Below are 23,462 nucleotides of genomic sequence, written 5' to 3' on the forward strand. Positions count from 1 at the left end.
GTGCAGTTTTATTTCATGGCAATGTGTCTTCCCCGTGGGCTTTAAAAGGATAATTGACTATATATGGTTAATTAGGAGCGTTTACAAAATTCAAATAGCCAAGGCCGTGCACAAGCACTGATGCTGAGAACATGTATATTTATGATTGGTTATCTCCTACTAGTGTGCATATGACGCCTGTAAGACTGTTTGATATATCACACTTTTTCTATACGTACAAACATCCTAAATTCTGTTTGAAAGTAGTATTTTAGAATAGTTTCCACACAATATTGATAAATGAGGCACCAGATATTTAGCCTGTGGAGCCAGAGGAGCTAGGTTGAAGGATGCAGCAAGGCCTGACCCTCATAAATAACCCCAGTGGAGCTCTGCAGGCAACCTGACTAGCCCATACCCTGCCCTATCCCCACAGGCTGCACATTAAACTGGCTGCTAAATTAGAATCCTAGTGGGTACATACTTAGAGACCACCATACTACACTCACTGTGGGCTAATCTCTGATATGACCTACACAGAGCAGAGACCATACTGTCCCTGCCCAACACAGCCAAGAAACACATCCCTCACACACACACACCAAGAGACTGGTATGCTTCCTCTCCAACACACCCACTAGAGGTTGGGCCTGGGGTGTGTTGTTCAGGGGTGGGATTTTCAGGAGTGGAGTGGGGTGTTGATCTGGATACTGTCTGAGCCTGGGGGGGCTTATCTAATTCACTGCCTCTCTCTCTTTCTGCCAGCTCCCAGTCCTCCTAAGCCCCTACCCCCAACTCCTAGACCGTTGCCATGGAAATGACCTCATCCCCAGCTGAGACATGGATCGGAAGGAGGGAGAGAGTGGGGAGATTAAGAGAAAGAGAAAGCAATAAAAAATACAAAATGAGAGTGAGAGAGAATGAGCAATACAGGAATAGAGCAAGGGCTAAAAAACACAAACCTACAACGATAACCCTTTCCCTAACCTGCTGCTTAAGTTTTCCTAACCTGCTGCTTAAGTTCTCCTAACCTGCTGCTTAAGTTCTCCTAACCTGCTGCTTAAGTTCTCCTAACCTGCTGCTTAAGTTCTCCTAACCTGCTGCTTAAGTTCTCCTAACCTGCTGCTTAAGTTCTCCTAACCTGCTGCTTAAGTTTTCCTAACCTGCTGCTTAAGTTCTCCTAACCTGCTGCTTAAGTTCTCCTAACCTGCTGCTTAAGTTCTCCTAACCTGCTGCTTAAGTTTTCCTAACCTGCTGCTTAAGTTTTCCTAACCTGCTGCTTAAGTTTTCCTAACCTGCTGCTTAAGTTCTCCTAACCTGCTGCTTAAGTTCTCCTAACCTGCTGCTTAAGTTCTCCTAACCTGCTGCTTAAGTTTTCCTAACCTGCTGCTTAAGTTCTCCTAACCTGCTGCTTAAGTTCTCCTAACCTGCTGCTTAAGTTCTCCTAACCTGCTGCTTAAGTTCTCCTAACCTGCTGCTTAAGTTTTCCTAACCTGCTGCTTAAGTTCTCCTAACCTGCTGCTTAAGTTTTCCTAACCTGCTGCTTAAGTTTTCCTAACCTGCTGCTTAAGTTTTCCTAACCTGCTGCTTAAGTTCTCCTAACCTGCTGCTTAAGTTCTCCTAACCTGCTGCTTAAGTTTTCCTAACGTGCTGCTTAAGTTTTCCTAACCTGCTGCTTAAGTTTTCCTAACCTGCTGCTTAAGTCTTCCTAACCTGCTGCTTAAGTCTTCCTAACCTGCTGCTTAAGTCTTCCTAACCTGCTGCTTAAGTTTTCCTAACCTGCTGCTTAAGTTTTCCTAACCTGCTGCTTAAGTTCTACTAACCTGCTGCTTAAGTTCTACTAACCTGCTGCTTAAGTTCTACTAACCTGCTGCTTAAGTTCTACTAACCTGCTGCTTAAGTTCTCCTAACCTGCTGCTTCAGTTTTCCTAACCTGCTGCTTCAGTTTTCCTAACCTGCTGCTTCAGTTCTCCTAACCTCCTACGTTTGTTTATCCCATGTGTAACTGTGTTGTTTTTGTCCCACTGCTTTGCTTTATCTTGGCCAGGTCGCAGTTGTAAATGAGAACTTGTTCTGAACTGGCCTACCTGATTAAATAAAGGTGAAATAACCTACTGCTTAAGTTCTCCTAACCTGCTACGAAATGTCAAATCTGACGTTAAATTGACAAAAACTGGATCCCTTATAGCCATGAGCGAGGGAGAGACCTATTATAATAATTGAAAGTACATAAATGAGAGAGATCACTTCCCCTGCTGTTAGTGATAACGTGGTCCAGTCCATCCTATTGGAAGATCTAAGTAATTCCAATATGCATGTGGTAGAGTAGACCAGCTCCATCCGCTCTTTATTTAGGGTACACTCATAGACAACACCTGAACCGCTAAAACAATATGGGCATGCTGCGCTGTGCTAAGCGGCCTGGTTTACACTGCTAATTGCCAGTAGGACACTGCTCTGAATGATGTGACACTCACTGGACGGATGACTGCCTGGAGGGGACAATGACATCAGCTTTAAGACAGGCATGGGTACAGTATGTGCGTGTGTATAATCCGGGTCACCTAACTAGTTGATGAATGTTGGGTTCCACTTAGAAAGGGCAACAAATAAGTAATTATGGCTGCTGGATCATTTAGCTCTGATAATGAAGAGGATGGAGGAAAGGAGGGAGTGTTTTCCAGCCGTAGCAGTACCACACTGAGTTGCCATCAACATCCTCTCTCTCGTTAGGATGTAATAGGAGGTGTTTTCCATCTCTGCCAGATCGATCTGACAGCAGACGATAAACTGCTTTCATCACACTGTTTGGAGGGACAAACATGTGGCACAGTGTTAATGAGAGACAGTCGATCTGTCCATCTTTGTTAAAACCATTAATGTTTCCACATTAAACAGAGGCAGAGAAACAGTAAGAGAGAGAGAGAGAGATAGTTGTCATGAAGCACACCTCATCAGTGATGTTCTGCCAATTATAGAGGTGGGAAGCCCAAAGAGCTGCCACACGCGCACCCACACTGTTCACTCACCAGTATTTTGGCCAGGACACCATCATCGTTGGACTCCAGTGTAACCACAGCCTTGTCTGTCTCGATTTAACAGGGAGCCAGCTGCCACCGCCTCACCTGCAGGACACAAGCAACAGACAGACCACTTAGAATGTCATCAAAGACTTAAGCTAATAACTGGGATACGAAATTAAAGATACATGAAAAATAGGCAAGAGACCGTAGTATAGAAAGTCAATTTCTAAGGAATGCTGTAACAGCCTGATCATTAGGTCATTTCTGGCTACATCATACATACATACATATATACATGAAAAATAAACTATGGTTAGAAAGGAAGCACTGCCTCTGCTTCCTAATATAGACGAACAATATGATCAAAATCACATCACATCAAATCAAATCAAATTTTATTTGTCACATACACATGGTTAGCAGATGTTAATGCGAGTGTAGCGAAATGTGTGTGCTTCTAGTTCCGACAATGCAGTAATAACCAACGAGTAATCTAACCCATCAATTCCACAACTACTACCTTATACACACAAGTGTAAAGGGATAAAGAATATGTACATAAAGATATATGAATGAGTGATGGTAAAGAACAGCATAGGCAAGATGCAGTAGATGGTATCGAGTACAGTATATACATATGAGATGAGTAATGTAGGGTATGTAAACATAAAAGTGGCATAGTTTAAAGTGGCTAGTGATACATGTATTACATAAAGATGGCAAGATGCAGTAGATGATATAGAGTACAGTATATACATATACATTATATTAAGTGGCATTGTTTAAAACCTCTTGAGCCTATGGGGGGTGCTATTTCGATCTTGGAAAAATTGGTCTCCAAATTAAACTGCCTCGTACTCAATTCTTGCTCGTACAATATGCATATTATTATTACTATTGGATAGAAAACACTCTCTAGTTTCTAAAACCGTTTGAATTATGTCTCTGAGTGAAACAGAACTCCTTCTGCAGCACATTTCCTGCCAGGGAGTGAGATTTCTGAAATCGAGGTCCCTGTTCCCAGGTCAGTTTATAAGTCCCTGTGAACGCTGTGGGGCTACAAACACTGCATACGCCTTCCTCTAGATGTCAGTAAGTGGTGACAATTTGAATGGAGTCGATTGCGCAATCTGGGACCTTATATTAGACCCTGGAGCGGAAGTACCTTTCTTTTCAACCTTGCGCTCGACGCAGAATGGACGTCGGACTGGCCTCCTTCCAAGCTTTGGTTTAGCCAGTTCTATATCCCCGGTCATGTTTTTATTCGTTATAGGTGTTAAAGACATCATAAGGTAGTTAATTTAAACCGACTTATAGCAATTTATATCAGTTTATTGCGATTTTCTGGCATTTCTTTGTGACGCACTTTCAAGAGTTGGACACTTTTCCGGTACATGCCGAACGTTAGTGGCCATTTCGACAGGACAAGAGGACATCTTTCGACCAAAAGACGATGGTTCTGGAGAAAGGACACCTTGCCCAAGATTCTGATGGAAGCTCAGCTAATAGTAAGAACTATTTATGCTGATAAATTGTTGTTCTGTTGAAAATAGTCAAATGCATAAAACGCCATTACTTGCAATGTAGCCTTGCGTTATCGGACCCTGTATTGCGCAGCAACGTTAATTTTAAAAATGTAATTCAGCGATTGCATTAACCCTTTCACACGTACCATCACACGGGTGTGATCGTTCTACAGTGGTCCCTGAAGCGTACGATCACACCCGTGTGATTAGAACACTCATTTAGAACGCTCGTTTAGAACGGCCAGTTTCGAATGACGCAACAATCAGCGTTTGAGCTGGCCACACTTTTTTCAGAAACTATTTACACAAACACAGTCCTTACAAAGTTATGTCCAGAATGTGAGCAGTTTATTTTGGAATGCAATGTTCAGATATTCACAGAAGTATATATAGCATAACACAATCATCCTAACCGGAAAAATGTAGGCTACATTTGTCCAAGCGCTAACTGAGGAAAGATTGACCCAACACAAGCAGTAATATTTTCTAACTCTCGGCTGACATAAACTACAATATGAATTAGCTAATAGCAATTATTATGTATAATTAATCACATCACGGGTGAGCTCACCATTGATCGAAATAATTAGGTAAAACACTTTTGAAATCGAAAGTAATCCGACGATTAGTTTCAGCGCGCAGCCATGCATTTGTTCCTCACAGAAACCGAAGATAATAAAAGACAAGATGAGTTTGGTCTGTTTATAGTATGCATGTTGAAGGGGTGTGTCAATCACTGTCGTTCACATCCCACCCTTCATTTCCGGAAGTCCTCAAAAAATGAGTGAACTCTTACTCACCTCCTTTTGTTATAACGTCTTTGGTCAAACAGACGATTACGTGAAACCCAGAATGCATTGTATGTCAACAAACATGGCTACACAGCTGGAATTAGCTTAGCTCATCATAATCAGTACAACCTTCAAAAAAGCATTTTACACACATAATATGTGCCCTTTACAATCTGTGCAAGAATCGGAATGCATGATTTGTCACATAGAATTGAAAACATGTGAATAAAACAGTAAATACACAAATAATTGCCACACAAAACATTTTCTGATAGTGATTTATTGAGACAAGTGGCGCGTGCCGGCAGTCAACCACGTACCCTCTCACTCTAAACCATTCAGTGTTGTTGTTTATGTATGTAGATAGTGAGCTAAGCTGTAGCATTAGCAATAACTTTCAAAAGGAGACAACTCACAAATGTGGAAATTCTGGAGATTTTGAGTCTGAGTATGAAAGTCAGGAATCAGATTCTGACAGTGAGGAGCTGCCCCCCAACCTTGTAGCCATTGAGAACCCTGAATCTGAGGACCCCTTGTCCACTGACAAAGTCCCAGTTCCATTAGAAGATGCTGGTGGTGATGGTGGCAGACTGACAGTGGATGAAGTACAGGAGTTCTGTGGTAGCTAGAAGGCTGCCAGCCATTTCACCCCTCCTGGCCCTGCTGATTGTGTTGATGAGTTCCAGTCTGACAGAGGAGCTGGTGGGAGACATAGTAGAGACCAATCGCTATGCCTTGGAGCTACAGGGTAAGAGAGAGCCAGTGTAACGGATGTGAAATGGCTAGCTAGTTAGCGGGTACGCGCTAATAGCGTTTCAATCAGTTACGTCACTTGCTCTGAAACCTTGAAGTAGTGGTTCCCCTTGCTCAGCAAGGGCCGCGGCTTTTGTGGAGCGATGGGTAACGATGCTTCGTGGGTGACTGTTGTTGATGTGTGCAGAGGGTCCCTGGTTCGCGCCCGGGTATGGGCGAGGGGACGGACGTAAAGTTATACTGTTACACCAGGAGTGGGGGGACAACCACAATTAGTGAAATGTATACATTCCTGGTGACAGTAAAGAAGAACTCCCTAAGAGAATACTGGAGCAGAGATCCTATGTTTGCAACTCCCTTCTTTGCCACCCTCTTTTCCCAAGACTGCTTTCTAGTTCTGCTGCTATGACTGCATTTCATCATCAACGCTACTGCCATCCTAAATGACCCGTTATACAAAACAAGAGATGTCAACAGCTGGCAGTAAAGTGCCATGACAAACGAGACGTCCATGTCCTCTCCACTGTCCATACAGCAACCAGGTCGGCCACAGGGAAGGTGAACCACCTGACGGGAGAGAGAAACAAACCAGACAGAGAAACATCAAACCAGACTGCGTGCTTGACTATTACCTCAAAATGGGGGCAGTGGATAAGGCCGACATGATAAACAGCTTTGTGGAATGAACTCAGAAAACGACCAAGTGGTATAAGATATTTTTCCAGGGTAGCGTCAAAATACAACATGCCAATACTTCTGACGCATTTAGCATTGTTTTACAGAGCTAATAGAATAATGTAACTAGCTACATAAGCACGATTGAATATAACACCATAAAAGGTGAGTAACATGAGTAACGTTACCTAGCGTGTCCGCGGTTATAAGGAATATACACAAATATATTATGCTCTATACACACAGTGAGCTACAGTAGAAACGGTAAAACACGACACAGAAACTATTATAACGTAATTAGGCACTTACTTTGATAGAAACGCAGTCTGGATTTGAAGATCGGTGTCTGTAGTGACGCCTCTAGCACTGAGACGCTGTGCCACTTGGGAGTCAAAAGGCCAGGGTAGCTTCAACATACAACACATGCTAATACATCCGTGACGCAATTAGCATTGTTTTCCAGAGCTAATAAGACTGTAGCTAGATACCTAAGCATTGAGTATAACACCATACATGTTATGAAATGAGTAACGTTACATCGCGTGTCCGCGGTTATAAGGAATATACACAAAAACATGATGCTACAGTAGAAACGACATAACACGACATGCAGAAACTATTATAACGTAATAAGGCACTTTGATAGAAACGCACTCATTTCCAAAGTTATTATTGGTAACGAAAACAACTTTGATTGCGATGCAGGCGACAGGTGGAAAATATGAACACGTGTATGCAGGACGGCAGATGAGTAAATGTCTGCAGACTTGAACTGCACAAACAATTGAGAAGTGTTTGGGGAATTTTGTCCGGGTCAGAAATGTCAAAAAAATTAATTGGTCCGCAAAAGTAAAAATGACTACTTTTATGTGAATGAATGAGGCGGAACACACCTCATTTCAAACTGTTATTATAAAATAAAAAACTGTTTAGAAAATAATTTAAAATTGACAAATAAAACAGGCAAAGGCGTGCTTTGGTTTGAGGGCAGCGCAGATTAAATGTACTGTTACATAACAATCACATTCTGGAATTGGAGAGAACGTTCTAACATCACGTGCATAAAACAACTCACGCTGGGGCGACCGTTAGAGATATTTGGAACTCACGCATGAAAGGGTTAAGAACTAATTTGTCTTTCAATTGCTGTCCACCCTGTATTTTTTAGTCAAGTTTATGATTATTTATTGATTAGACTAGGTGACTCTCCAAGATGGCGCCCGACATTTTTCTGGGCAGCTTGGCAACTTTTCTCATTGTATAAGCACGATTTGTGCCGCTAAATATGCACATTTTCGAACAAACTCTATATGCCTTGTGTAATATGATGTTACAGGACTGTCATCTGAAGAATTCTGAGAAGGTTAGTGAAAAAATTAATATATTTTGGTGGTGATAACGTTATCGCTCTTTTTGCCTTGAATCAATGCTGGGGTGATGTTAGCACATGTGGTATGCTAATATAACGATATATTGTGTTTTCGCTGTAAAACACTTAGAAAATCTGAAATATTGTCTGGATTCACAAGATCTGTGTCTTTCAATTGCTGTACGCTGTGTATTTTTAAGAAATGTTTTATGATGAGTAATTAGGTAATACACGTTGCTCTCTGTAGTTATTCTAGTCGAGTTGTGATGGTGGCTGCAATGGTAAACTATGATTTATACCTGAAATATGCACATTTTTCTAACAAAACATATGCTATACAATAAATATGTTATCAGACTGTCATCTGATGAAGTTTTTTCTTGGTTAGTGGCTATTTATATCTTTATTTGGTCGAATTGGTGATAGCTACTGATGGAGTGAAAAAATGGTGGAGTAAGAAAAATTGTGTCTTTTGCTAACGTGGTTAGCTAATAGATTTACATATTGTGTCTTCCCTGTAAAACATTTTAAAAATCAGAAATGGTGGCTAGATTCACAAGAAGTGTATCTTTCATCTGGTGTCTTGGACTTGTGATTTAATGATATTTAGATGCTAGTATTTACTTGTGACGCTATGCTAGGCTATCCTAGTCAGCTTTTTTACTGGTGGGGGTGCTCCCGGATCCGGGTTTGGGAGGAACTAGAAGTTAAAGTGGCTAGTGATACATTTTTTTAATCAAATTCCATAAATTTCCATTATTAAAGTGGGCTAGAGTTGAGTCAGTATGTTGGCAGCAGCCACTCAATGTTAGTGGTGGCTGTTTAACAGTCTGATGGCCTTGAGATAGAAGCTGTTTTTCAGTCTCTCGGTCCCTGCTTTGATGCACCTGTACTGACCTCGCCTTCTGGATGATAGCGGGGTGAACAGGCAGTGGCTCGGGTGGTTGTTGTCCTTGATGATCTTTATGGCCTTCCTGTGACATCGGGTGGTGTATGTGTCCTGGAGGGCAGGTAGTTTGCCCCCAGTGATGCGTTGTGCAGACCTCACTACCCTCTGGAGAGCATTACGGTTGTGGGCGGAGCAGTTGCCGTACCAGGCGGTGATACAGCCCGACAGGATGCTCTCGATTGTGCATCTGTAGAAGTTTGTGAGTGATTTTGGTGACAAGCCGAATTTCTTGTGAAGAAGGCTGCTGCGCCTTCTTCACAACGCTGTCTGTGTGGGTGGACCAATTCAGTTTGTCCGTGATGTGTACACCGAGGAACTTAAAACGTACTACCCTCTCCTCTACTGTCCCGTCGATGTGGATAGGGGGGTGCTCCCTCTGCTGTTTCCTGAAGTCCACAATCATCTCCTTTGTTTTGTTGACGTTGAGTGTGAGGTTATTTTCCTGACACCACACTCCAAGGGCCCTCACCTCCTCCCTGTAGGCCGTCTCGTCGTTGTTGGTAATCAAGCCTACCACTGTAGTGTCGTCCGCAAACTTGATGATTGAGTTGGAGGCGTGCATGGCCACGCAGTCTTGGGTGAACAGGGAGTACAGGAGAGGGCTCAGAACGCACCCTTGTGGGGCCCCAGTGTTGAGGATCAGCGGGGTGGAGATGTTGTTACCTACCCTCACCTCCTGGGGGCGGCCTGTCAGGAAGTCCAGTACCCAGTTGCACAGGGCGGGGTCGAGACCCAGGGTCTCGAGCTTGATGACGAGTTTGGAGGGTACTATAGTGTTAAATGCTGAGCTGTAGTAGATGAACAGCATTCTCACATAGGTATTCCTCTTGTCCAGATGGGTTAGGGCAGTGTGCAGTGTGGTTGCGATTGCGTCGTCTGTGGACCTATTGGGGCGGTAAGCAAATTGGAGTGGGTCTAGGGTGTCAGGTAGGGTGGAGGTGATATGGTCCTTGACTAGTCTCTCAAAGCACTTCATGATGACGGAAGTGAGTGCTACGGGGCGGTAGTCGTTTAGCTCAGTTACCTTAGCTTTCTTGGGAACAGGAACAATGGTGGCCCTCTTGAAGCATGTGGGAACAGCAGACTGGGATAAGGATTGATTGAATATGTCCGTAAACACACCAGCCAGCTGGTCTGCGCATGCTCTGAGGACGCGGCCGGGGATGCCGTCTGGGCCTGCAGCGTTGCGAGGGTTAACACGTTTAAATGTTTTACTCACGTTGACTGCAGTGAAGGAGAGTCCGCAGGTTTTGGTAGCGGGCTGTGTCAGTGGCACTGTATTGTCCTCAAAGCGAGCAAATAAGTTATTTAGTCTGTCTGGGAGCAAGACATCCTGGTCCGCGACGGGGCTTGTTTTCTTTTTGTAGTCCGTGATTGACTGTAGACCCTGCCACATTGCAACTCTACTTTGTCTCTATACTGACGCTTAGCTTGTTTGATTGCCTTGCGGAGGGAATAGCTACACTGTTTGAATTCAGTCATGTTTCCGGTCACCTTGCCCTTGTTAAAAGCAGTGGTTCATGCTTTCAGTTTCGCGCGAATGCTGCCCTCAATCCACGGTTTCTGGTTTGGGAATGTTTTAATAGTTGCTGTGGGTACGACATCGCAGATGCACTTCCTAATGAACTCGCTCACCGAATCAGCGTATTCGTCAATGTTGTTGTTGGACGCAATGCGGAACATATCCCAATCCACGTGATCGAAGCAGTCTTGAAGCGTGGAATCAGATTGGTCGGACCAGCGTTGAACAGACCTGAGCGCGGGAGCTTCTTGTTTTAGTTTCTGTCTGTAGGCTGGAAGCAACAAAATGGAGTCGTGGTCAGCTTTTCCGAAGGGAGGGCGGGGGAGGGCCTTATATGCATTGCGGAAGTTAGAATAACAATGATCCAGGGTTTTACCAGCCCTGGTTGCGCAATCAATATGCTGATAGAATTTAGGGAGTCTTGTTTTCAGATTAGCCTTGTTAAAATCCCCAGCTACAATGAATGCAGCCTCAGGATATATGGTTTCCAGTTTACATAGAGTCAAATAAAGTTCGTTCAGGGCCATCGATGTGTCTGCTTGGGGGGGAATATATACGGCTGTGATTATAATCGAAAGAGAATTCCCTTGGTAGATATTGGGTCGACATTTGATTGTGAGGAATTCTAAGTCAGGTGAACAGAAGGACTTGAGTTCCTGTATGTTGTTATGAAAGACCAGGCGAGATCGCTGGAATGTTTGATAGCAGGCTACATCTCTGGAAGGCATTAACATCTGCTTAGCAATGAAAGAAGACTGCAATTATGAAACTCTGCTTCCCTCCACCACAACCATATTATGCACATCACACCTACAGACACACAGGAGAAAGAGTGGGGGACAGCAGCAGTACTGGTTGTACAGGAAGAGAAGAAGGGAAGATGGGTTCTGGTGGATGATTTCCCCAATATCACCTCATGTCTCCTACAGGGCTGGTGAATCAAATCCACAACCTGAAAGGGATGATTCAATATCTTTTGGGCAATTCCATGGTAACAGAATGAAGCAGAGACTCCGATTTTCCATTTTAAAATGTATGTCAAACTAAAACCAAAGAGGGCTCCAGAGTGGCGCAGTGGTCTACGGCACTGAATCTCAGTGCTAGACGCATCACAACTGTTTTGAAGCCAGCTGAATCACAACCGGGCGGCACACAATTGGCCCTCATTGTAAATAAGAATTTGTTCTTATCTGACTTACTTAGTTAAATAAAGGTACATTTTTTAAATAATAATTACATTGCAACGACATGAAAAAACAGCACAAACTGTAATTATGTTACAGAACTTGGCATCTGCACTGTTGTTCAAGTAAAAAACATTTTTGTAGAATTATCTGTGTAAATTGTAAAAAGTCACCTTTGTGCATATAGTTGTATGGTTTATTTAACTTATCAAGCATTGGCTTTTGTTTGGCATACATTCTAAAGTGGAAAATCTGAGTATCAGATTGGAATTGCCATTTAAAAAAGTTAAGTGAAGAAAGGTCAGAGAAGGCAGATGAGGTTGTGGCCTATGGGGTATGAGGCACATTGAGTCAGTCTCTATTTTCAACAGGCGATCCTAGAGTATAAAAGGTCACCTCAGGGCAGGACAATAACACAGGGAGAGAGAAGGTACACATCCATACAGGGAAACATCAACTTCAGCTCAAATAGCCTGCTTAGTAAAAGATCACCTCAACATTTAGGAAGAGAGAAAGGGAAAATGGTGGGAGTGAGGGAGAGAGGTTAGTGGGAGGATGGGAGAGAGGAAGTGAAGGGAAGAGGAAAGGAGAGAAGCAGTGGGCGGGGGTGGGAGTGAGTATTGACCTCAGAAGCTAAAGAGAGCCGGGAGAACGAAATTGGATTTGTGTGTGTGGTTTGAACACCAGGTGACCCTAGGAGTTAGCCGGTGATGTACAATATTAAAGTTTAAACAGTCAACCCCTTTAACCTCTCCCCGACTGGAATAGCAATAGACTTAGGCTAAATGGTGACACAAACTGGACACTTACAATACAAGAGGATGGGATAGGGTTTCTGTTTAGGTTTCTAACTAAGTCCTCATTGCTACTGACAGGTGGCCTTGGTTAGAGTTGCAGCCGTAAATCACAGGGCTGCAGAAAAGGGTTTCTACTCCACTTGAAATAAACATGCTCCTACACTCACGTCACACAGCAATGAAAAAACAATTGCTGTGCTCTACAAGGTCGTTCCATCTGGGAACATATTTTATTTCCAAAAGCCTACATCTGATTATTTTTATACCACCTCTGACAAACCCAAATGTCGGCATTAATATTACACCACTATGTATAGAGAGCAATGGTGTAACCTATATAACAGTATAGCTTCCGTCCCTCTCCTCGCCCCGAACCAGGGACCCTCTGCACACATCAACAACAGCCACCCTCGAAGCATCGTTACCCATCGCTCCACAGAGCAAGGGGAACAGCTACTTCAAGGTCTCAGAGCGAGTGACGTTACCGATTGAAACGCTATTGGCGCGCACCCCCCTAACTAGCTAGCCATTTCACATCGGTTACACCTACATTCTCTAGAAACATATACCCATAAGTCTTTATAAAAAGCTGATAAATATTCTCTCTATACCACGAGATGCATTCCCTTCCAGTGTTAGAGCAGCCACATGGCAACACAGAGGCTACACCAATGTAAAGCGATCAATAGGAGTGGGGTATGGGCTGCCTGTCTCTAATGAATGGCTGTGTGTCTATGGCAGCGAGGGGGAACAGCGTTGCTACCTGACGAATAGACAACGGCCATGTTTCACTGTGCCAATTAGCTGGCAGCAGCCATCAGCTGCCTTCCTTCTTCTGCCTGCCTGGGGTCTGACTGCTGTGTAGAAGGACATGATGTCACAGGGTCAATGATTAACACTCTGGAACCATCACTCTCGCCCAGTGGTGGAAAAAGTACCCAATTGTCATACTTACGTAAAAGTAAAAGACACGTTAATGGAAAATAACTCAAGTAAAAGTGAAAGTCACCCAGTAAAATACTACTTGAGTAAAAGTCTAAAAGTATTTGATTTTATATATACTTAAGTATCAAAATAAATGTAATTGATAAAATGTACTTAAGGATCAAAAGTAAAAGTATAAATAATTTCAAATAATTTATATTAAGCAAACCAGATGGCACCATTTACGGACAGCCAGGTGCATACTCCAAAACTCAGACAAGTAATCATTTACAAGTAATGTATTTGTGTTTAGTGAGTCTGCCAGATCAGAGGCTGTAGGGATGACCAGTATATTATCTTGATAAGTGTGTGAATTGGACCATTTTCCTGTCCTGCTAAGCATTCAAAATGTAACAAGTACTTTTGGGTGTCAGGGAAAATGTATGGAGCAAAAAGTACATTATTTCTGGAGGAATGTAGTGAAGTAAAAGTAGTCAAAAATAAAAGTAGTAAAGTGCAGATACCAAAAATAAACGACTTTTGGGGGTCACTTAGAAATGTCCTTGTTTATGAAAGAAAGCTAATATTTTGTCCATTAAAATATCAAATTGATCATAAATACAGTGTAGACATTGTTAATGTTGTAAATTGAAGTTGCTTACAATATTTACCATAAATTAGTGTGAAAGTCCCAGGTTTTACCCACTAGATGCTGCTGTTCCTGCTACCGCCACAACCTTTTATCCATTTTGCTGGTCTCCTGAGCTTATTAAAAAGATCACAACAGGAAACCAATAGCTTTTGCTCATGATGAAAATAAATAGTGTGGTCATCTTCACAATCAAGCCAGTCCTCCATGAAAGCAATGTCGTTCATCATTCTGTTAGAATTATAATCTGTGTCCAGGAAACAGACCATCTGTGTGTGCTTTATTCCCTTCAAAAAAGGTCTGGATTAGTTAGACCATTCCTGGTGAACAACCAAACCATTAGGCTACAGCAGTTCTAATGGTTTCAAATGTTATGGTCTCTAATAGTGTTCAATGGTAAAACAGAAAAGACCAGTGAACTATATAACAGGTGGTAGGCTAGTGGTTAAGAGCAGTGGGCCCGTAACCAAAAGGTTAATGGTTCAAATCCCAGAGCTGATGTGCACGTCAGTAAGACACTTAATCCTAATTTCCCCTGTAAATCACGCTGGATAAGAGTGTCTGTTAAATGACAAAAATGTTGTTGCAGGAACAGTGACATCTAGTGAGCTAGTGGTAAATTATGAAATTGACTTATTAAATGGCTAATTTAACATCATCAGATTCACAAGGAATACATTACATATGATAAAGATGCATCTCCCTACTACTTGTCAGACATAGAGAACTGATACTGTACAGTGGGTGTGATTGGCGTGGGGTCTGTAGGTGGCTTTTGACCATTTTATTGGACTGAATATTAATGGTTTTGCCAAAGACGGACAGATTACTTGCCTCTCATCAGCCACATATTTGTCCCTCAGAACAGTGGGATGAAAGTTTTTCCTTCGCTGTCAGATCGATGGGAAAAGCCTCCTATTACATCCTAACAAGAGAGAGGATGTTGATGGCAAATCAGTGTGGTACTGCTACGCCTGGAAAACATTCCCTCCTCTCCTCCATTATCAGAGCTAAATGATCCAGCAGCCATAATAACTTATTTGTTGCCCTTTTTATGTGGAACCCAGCATTCATCAACTAGTCAGGTGACTAATTCTCAGAGATCAAATAACATTTCAATGCTAATATTGTCTGTTTCTAACTACAGAAATTATTTCAGAACAATCTGATTCATGGAGCTCCTGAGTGATGCAGCGGTCTAAGGCACTGTATCTCAGTGCCAGAGGTGTCACTACAGACCCTGGTTCAATTCCAGGCTGTTCTTAATGTTTTGTACACTCAGTATATTCTGATGGTCTATGGAGAAAGAATAGGAACAAAATGTTAGAGGAGAAATGCATGAAGAAAAATAATTCCAATCTAAATCACGTCCTTGCCCCTGTAATCCTAGGAGCTTACAGTTTTAAGTATTACAATGTTATGCTCACTGAGGATGACAATGGTGGAAAACAGACCTGAAGATAGCACTAGTCTATTTGAAATGTCCTGCAAGACCCAAATGATACAAGGAGGTGGGCCAAAGCTGTGGAAGAAAAGAGGGAACCTTGTATCGTATGTTCTGTCGCTCGTGTGGTTGTCCATGTGTTTATTTTGCCGTTAAAGTACGACGGTCTCCTTCTGCTCTGCATGTCATGTGTAAGGAACTGAGGTCTGGATGAGCACATCACTGCACAGCAATGCCCTGGAAGCATGCCCGCTGAAACCCCCCATTCATAAGCCTGGCTCTCTGAATCCGAACAGGCAGTGGAACCCAATGTGCAATTGAGTGTGTGCTGTGCATCTGTGTTGTCAATGTTGAGGGGGGGGTTAGTGTGAGCGAACTAGAACGGGAGAGCCTGCTACATCAGGATCTTTCAGCCCGAGGCCTGTCTGTAAGACATTGCCCTGCCCCACCCCCCATCATTGACTGAAATTATTTTCATAGAGTATATTTTTTCCTCCAGCCTTATATAAGCCCTATTACTATAATCAGATCCACAGATTGTTGGTCATTGATTGTAAAGACAAACAGCAGAAAGGTCACCACTTGATTAGAGTTTGTCTGGTTTCTATTTTCATTTTGTTTTCTGTTTTCATGTTTTAATTTCAACATTCAGCTTTTTCAAACAGAAAATTGCATCCTGCAGCACTAATTCCAAAAAGTTTTGGGACACTGTAAAGTCCATGGAGAATATGAGTACCTCCTCCCAGCTGCCCACTGCACTGAGACTAGGAAACACTGTCACCACTGATGAATCCACGATAATCGAGAAATTCAATAAGCATTTCTCTACGGCTGGCCATGCTTTCCATCTGGCTACCCCAACCCCGGCCAACAGCTCTGCACCCCACGCAGCAACTGGCCCAAGCCCCCCCCCCCCCAAGGCTTTCGACTCTGTCAATCACCGTATTCTTATCGGCAGACTCAACAGCCTTGGTTTCTCTAATGACTGCCTCGCCTGGTTCACTAACTACTTCTCAGATAGAGTTCAGTGTGTCAAATCGGAGGGCCTGTTGTCTGGACCTCTGGAAGTGTCTATGGGGGTGCCACAGGGTTCAATTCTCGGTCTGACTCTTTTCTCTGTATATATCAATGATGTCGCTCATGCTGCGGGTGATTCTTTGATCCACCTCTACGCAGACGACACCATTCGGTATACATCTGGCCCTTCTTTGGACACTGTCTTAACTAACCTCCAAACGAGCTTCAATGCCATACAACACTCTTTCCGTGGCCTCCAACTGATCTTAAATGCTAGTAAAACTAAATGCATGCTCTTCAACCGATCGCTGTCCGCATCCGCCTGCCTGACTAGCATCACTACTCTGGACGGTTCTGACTTAGAATATGTGGACAACTATAAATACCTAGGTGTCTGGCTAGACTGTAAACTCTCCTTCCAGACTCACATTAAGCATCTCCAATCCAAAGTTAAATCTAGAATCGGCTTCCTATTTCTCAACAAAGCCTCCTTCACTCATCCTGCCAAACTTACCCTAGTAAAACTGATTATCCTACCGATTCTTGACTTCGGCAATGTCATTTACAAATTAGCCTCCAACACTCTATGCAGCAAATTGGAAGCAGTCTATCACAGTGCCACCCATTTTGTCTTCCTACATATTCGTTGCCAAACCCACTGGCTCCAGGTAATCTATAAGACTTTGCTCGGTATAGTTCCTCCTTATCTCAGCTCACTGGTCACCATAGCAATACCCACCCGTAGCACGCGCTCCAGCAGGTATATTTCACTGGTCATCCCCAAAGCCAACACCTATTTTGGCCGCCTTTCCTTCCAGTTCTCTGCTGCCAATGAATGGATCGAATTGCAAAAATCACTGAAGTTGGAGACTTGTGTCTCCCTCACTAACTTTAAGCATCAGCTGTCAGAGCAGCTTACCGATCGCTGCAGCTGTACACAGCCCGTCTATAAATAGACCATCCAACCAACTACCTACCTCATCCCCATATTTGTTTTTTTTTTCTGCTCTTTTGCATACCAGTATTTGTACTTGCACATCCTCATCTGCACATATCACTCCAGTGTAAATTGCGAAGTTGTAATTATTTCACAACTATTGGCCTATTTATTGCCTTACCTCCTTACTTAATTTGCACACACTGTATACAGATTTTTTTTCTCTATTGTGTTATTGACTGTACGTTTGTTTATCCCATTTGTAACTCTGTGTCGTTGTTTTTGTCGCACTGCTTTGCTTTATCTTAGCCAGGTCGCAGTTGTAAATGAGAACTTGTTCTCAACTGGCCTACCTGGTAAAATAAAGGTGAAATAAAAAATACAAAAATAAAATGAAATAAAATTTGGCTAAGCCTATGTTATATTCTTTTTGGGGGTAATTTTGATCAGGCATTCAATCAGAGGTGAGATTATCCCCATTTGTCACGTTCTGACCATAGTTCTTTTGTGTTTTCTTTGTTTTAGTGTTGGTCAGGACGTGAGCTGAGTGGGCATTCTATGTTGTGTGTCTAGTTTTCACGTTTCTATGTTTGGCCTGATATGGTTCTCAATCAGAGGCAGGTGTTAGTCATTGTCTCTGATTGGGAACCATATTTAGGTAGCCTGTTTTGTGTTGGGGTTTGTGGGTGGTTTTCTTCTGTCTTTGTGTCTATGCACCAGATAGGACTGTTTCGGTTTTTCACATTTGTTGTTTTTGTAGTTTGCAGTGTTTACGTTGATTTTCATTATTAAACATGATGAACACTAACCACGTTGCGTTTTGGTCCGATCCCTGCTACACCTCCTCTTCAGACGAAGAGGAGGAAATCTGCCGTTATACCATTTCAGCATTTTACCAAGCACATTTTTGGTAATCCTCTCCACATTTTCAGACCCTAGTTTATAGTTTCAATGACATAAGGAGTAATTTCATGCCGTCCCTAGGAGGGGTGCGTCACTTGAGTGGGTTGAGTCACTGACGTGATCTTCCTGTCTGGGTTGGCGCCCCCCCTTGCCGTGGCGGAGATCTTTGTGGGCTATACTCGGCCTTGTCTCAGGATGGTAAGTTGGTGGTTGAAGATATCCCTCTAGTGGTGTGGGGGCTGTGCTTTGGCAAAGTGGGTGGGGTTATATCCTTCCTGTTTGGCCCTGTCCGGGGGTATCATCGGATGGGGCCACAGTGTCTCCTGACCCCTCCTGTCTCAGCCTCCAGTATTTATGCTGCAGTAGTTTATGTGTCGGGGGGCTAGGGTCAGTTTGTTATATCTGGAGTACTTCTCCTGTCTTATTCGGTGTCCTGTGTGAATTTAAGTATGCTCTCTCTAATTCTCTCTTTCTCTCTGTCTTTCTCTCTGTCTTTCTCTCTCTCGGAGGACCTGAGCCCTAGAACCATGCCTCAGGACTACCTGGCATGATGACTCCTTGCTGTCCCCAGGCCACCTGGCCGTGCTGCTGCTCCAGTTTCAACTGTTCTGCCTGCGGCTATGGAACCCTGACCTGTTCACCGGACGTGCTACGTGTCCCAGACCTGCTGTTTTCAACTCTCTAGAGACCACAGGAGCGGTAGAGATACTCTTAATGATCGGCTATGAAAAGCCAACTGACATTTACTCCTGAGGTGCTGACTTGCTGCACCCTCGACAACTACTGTGATTATTATTACTTGACCATGCTGGTCATTTATGAACATTTGAACATTTTGGCCATGTTCTGTTATGATCTCCACCCGGCACAGCCAGAAGAGGACTGGCCACCCCTCATAGCCTGGTTCCTCTCTAGGTTTCTTCCTAGGTTTTGGCATTTCTAGGGAGTTTTTCCTAGCCACCGTGCTTCTACACCTGCATTGCTTGCTGTTTGGGGTTTTAGGCTTGGGTTCTGTACAGCACTCTGAGATATCAGCTGATGTAAGACGGGCTATATAAATACATTTGATATAGCTCAGGATTTTTGTGCAATCATTTTTTTTACATTAGGCATTTTCAGGGCAACATGCACGGCTGAAGCCAAAGACCCCATCATGCTCACCATTACATCCCAGGATGCTCTGGGTCACACAGCTCTGACCACCAACCTGAGTCTGCTCACTTTTAATGAATTGAGAAAACTGAGTCATGCTGAGCCTAGCAACCAGTAGGCCTCCACACCTGTAGGCCATCCAGTGGGCTATGTGAATTCAGGTCTATTTTATTTTAATTCAAAATGCCATGAAATATGCCCTAACATAGACATACAGCACTGAACTATTCATAACATGGAGATTTGCAAACACATGGCACCGTACCGGTGACCTTTTTGCCCCAGGAAACAAACCATCTGTTTGGACAGTTTGACCAATTTTGACTCCCAAGTATGACTACAATGAATCCATCTTAGCATGTCAAATCATCCAGGACCAGTGTGTCTTTCTCAACAACTTTCCTTGATTCCTCGCTTCCTCTTTCTCAAAGTGCGTTGGATAACATGGATCTTCTCATCCAATGCGATTTGAAAAGGAAGTGCGAAGACACAAGGACTCAAAGAAAGATGAAAAGTGCTAGGCCAGAAAGCTAACCTTCTGGTTTGTCGAGGACACAAGGATTCCAGGAAAGACCAAATGAGAAAGACCTAAGGAAGATCTCAAATGCATACTTCTCGTGTCCTCTCTCCTCATCTCCTTCTCAAAACCCATTGAATGAGAAAACCAGAGGTCTGACATCTCATCTAATGGGTTTTTAGAAGGAGATGAGGAGAGAGGACGCAAGGAGTATGCAATTGAGATCTTTCCAATTTTATTCAAAACAGACTTGATTTCCTTGACTAAGTCTCCGGTATGGTATGATGCTGCCCTCTGCTGGATTCTTCTGTGAATAGCCAAATCATTGGGGCAGGGGGAACTTTCTGTGTGAGCAATGACGACAGCAATCCAAACGTTCCTGTACTGCATCACCAAGGTCCCGATTTTATTTTTAAAAGGATGTTCCCCCATTAAATGTGGTTCCTGTGCACTTAACATGTCTCCCAATTGACATTGGAGCATAATTAACATATTTTGTTCAGTTCTGTTTCTTTTTTTTCTCCAAAAGCAGAATTTAACACAACACAGGATACTTTTTATCTGGATTAGGAGGAAGGGGGCTAAACATTCTGAAAAGCTGGCCTCATGACTCCTCTGATCTAACAAGATCTAGGTGGAATGAGTGGTTTGAATAGAGAGACCAGATCAACCTTAAGTCAATGTATCACTAACATGTCAATTTCAAGAAACGGAGTGGGCTAATGTTGCCTGGATTGACCGTAGTGGCATACAGAAAAAACAACTTGATTTTCAGGTTGGTCAAATCATTTTGACCTCCAACACCTAGCTAAGTAAGATAAACTATTTAGTCTAACTTTAAGCGTTGCTATCTAGCTATACCCCCAAACACTAAATATAGCTGGATACTTGTAGCTAGCAAAACTAATAAAAAACGACTTGTTTGTTATGACTAACATAAGCGCAACCATGACAGCTCAGCTGTAATGTACAGTATGTCTAAGATGGGGGAGGAAACCGATAGCGTGTCTGATAATGTTCAGGAAATCCAATGAAACATAAAACCCATATTAGTTACTTCAAAAAATAATCTCATAGATGCAGTGACCTCCGACTGAAACGTCTTTTTAAGAACTGGGGTCATGAAGTAAAAAAAAAGCTTAAGCTACTGTTGCTAATGTTGGCTAGCAGTGCTGAGCTGTCATCTGCAACTAGCAAAATAAATGAAGTGTCAACGCTTACCAAATAAATATGGAGATTGAAAGAAGTTCCGGACATTGTCCTGAAACAAATGTGAAGTCCAGCAAACTTTGTTAAGCTTTGCAAAGGTTAGGCCAAATAGCGACCCAGGCGTAAGGAGGACGCCATGTTTTCGTCCTCCGTCGGTGAGAAACTCATGCCTGACATCATTGATAAATGAAAATATACATGATTGTAAATGGAATAAATGTATAGCACAAAGCCATTACATGGACTTGTTTATAGAGTATCAATTAAGCCAGGTGCCTAGACAGATACATTTATCAATAATTCTATATTTTAGTTGTAATTCTCTCTTCATTACAAAAAGGCCAAAGTTGTCCCTTGGAGAGGTCCTTCTCCAAGGGACAAGTTTTCTATTGTAGTCTTCTTCTGTAGCCAATATTTTTTATATATATTTTTAATTTAACCAGGTAAGTCAGTTAAGAACACATTCTTATTTACAATGACAGCCTAGGAACAGTGGGTTAACTCTCATTTTACCTTGTCAGCTCAGTGATTCGATCTAGCAACCTTTTGGTTACTGGCCCAGCGCTCCAACCACTAGGCTACCTGCCTACACATTTGGTTTATATACATCATTGGCTGTAACCTGCTGAGGATGTTATGTCATTTCATAATTTTTCACAGAAAAACGGTCCACCACAGCAGAATTCTTTTGATTATTTGGTTTACTTTTCTAAACCTGCTATACATTTATAAAAATCCTATAATGTATATTATTTTTAGGATCAATATATTTTCATATAGTGGTTATATTATAATGTAATTATTTCTCCACTAGACAGTTCCCTTCCTATCCAGCCTGGTCTCAGAGCATTTTGCATTATTCTGTACGTAAATCTGAGACTGTATTAATTTGTGGATGTCCATTACCCATTTCGTATGATATGTTACGAAATACAAATCAAATTATATTTTACGAATTTGCAAAAAACGTACAATATGTTACGAATTTGCGAAATGTATGATACTTGACGATACGAATTCTAGCTAGGTGGCTAATGTTAGCTAGCTTGCTAACGTTAGCTGGGCTAGGGGTTAGGGTTACGGATTAGGGTTAGGGTTAAGTTTAGGAGTTAGGCTAAATGGTTAAGGTTAGGGGAAAGGTTAGCTAATGGGTTAGGGTTAAGGGTTAAGGTTAAGGGAAGGGTTAGCTAAAAAGCAAAGTATTTGCAAAGTAGCTAAAAAGTAATAAGTCGTTGAAAAGTTGCTAAAATTTTCCGTGATGAGATTAGAACTGGCAATCTTTGGGTTACTAGACGTTTGAGTCACCAAACCATCCACGCTAATTATGTTTTTGCCTTAAGTAACCATTTGTCTTAGGTTATGTTTAGTACTGTTACATATCATACTAAATGGTGTGTACGGATTTACATACGGAATAATATAAAATGCTCTGAGACCAGGTTGTCCCAACAAGTGAACATATGTGCAAAACAAGAGGACCAGCCTACCAGTACAATGTAAAAAATAGCATGACTTGCTTGAAAAAAAATGCAACCCTATTTACATATTTGGCCCAACACCAAAAGAAAGTTGTCTAAACCCAGGCTTACATAGCCAAATCATCATCAAGGAAAAACACATTCTCAGGTGTAAGACTATTTGGAGTACATCTAACTATAATTCAATGAAAGGTGTCAAACTATGCATATGGTGGAATAATTCAAACACTTGGTGGCAAGGGACTCTGTAGTGACATAATTATATCCTCCTGATTCCTGCTTACAAGCAAAAAATTAAAGCAGGAGGCACCATTGACTTGGTCTATAAAAAAGTGATCACATGAAGCAGATGCTAAACTACAAGAGTGTTTTGCTAGCACAGACTGGAATATGTTCCGGGATTCTTCCGATGGCATTGAGGAGTACACCACATCAGTCACTGGCTTTATCAATAAGTGCATCGAGGACGTCATCCTCACAGTGACTGTACGTACATACCTCAACCAGAACCCATGGATTAAAGGCAACATTCGCACTGAGCTAAAGGGTAGATCTGCCGCATTCAAGGAGCGGGACACTAACACGGAAGCTTATAAGAAATCCCGCTATGCCCTCTGACTAACCATCAAACAGGCAAGGCGTCAATACAGGACTAAGATTGAAT

The 23,462-nt window shown here is 42.5% G+C and overlaps 1 pseudogene; it reads right to left on the reverse strand.

Moving 5' to 3' along the window:
- LOC120065908 overlaps positions 1–23,462 on the reverse strand; it is a 102,714-nt pseudogene that overhangs the window by 76,901 nt on the left and 2,351 nt on the right.

This window comes from Salvelinus namaycush, chromosome 21 (genome assembly GCF_016432855.1).
Source record: "Salvelinus namaycush isolate Seneca chromosome 21, SaNama_1.0, whole genome shotgun sequence".
NCBI classification, from domain to species: domain Eukaryota; kingdom Metazoa; phylum Chordata; class Actinopteri; order Salmoniformes; family Salmonidae; genus Salvelinus; species Salvelinus namaycush.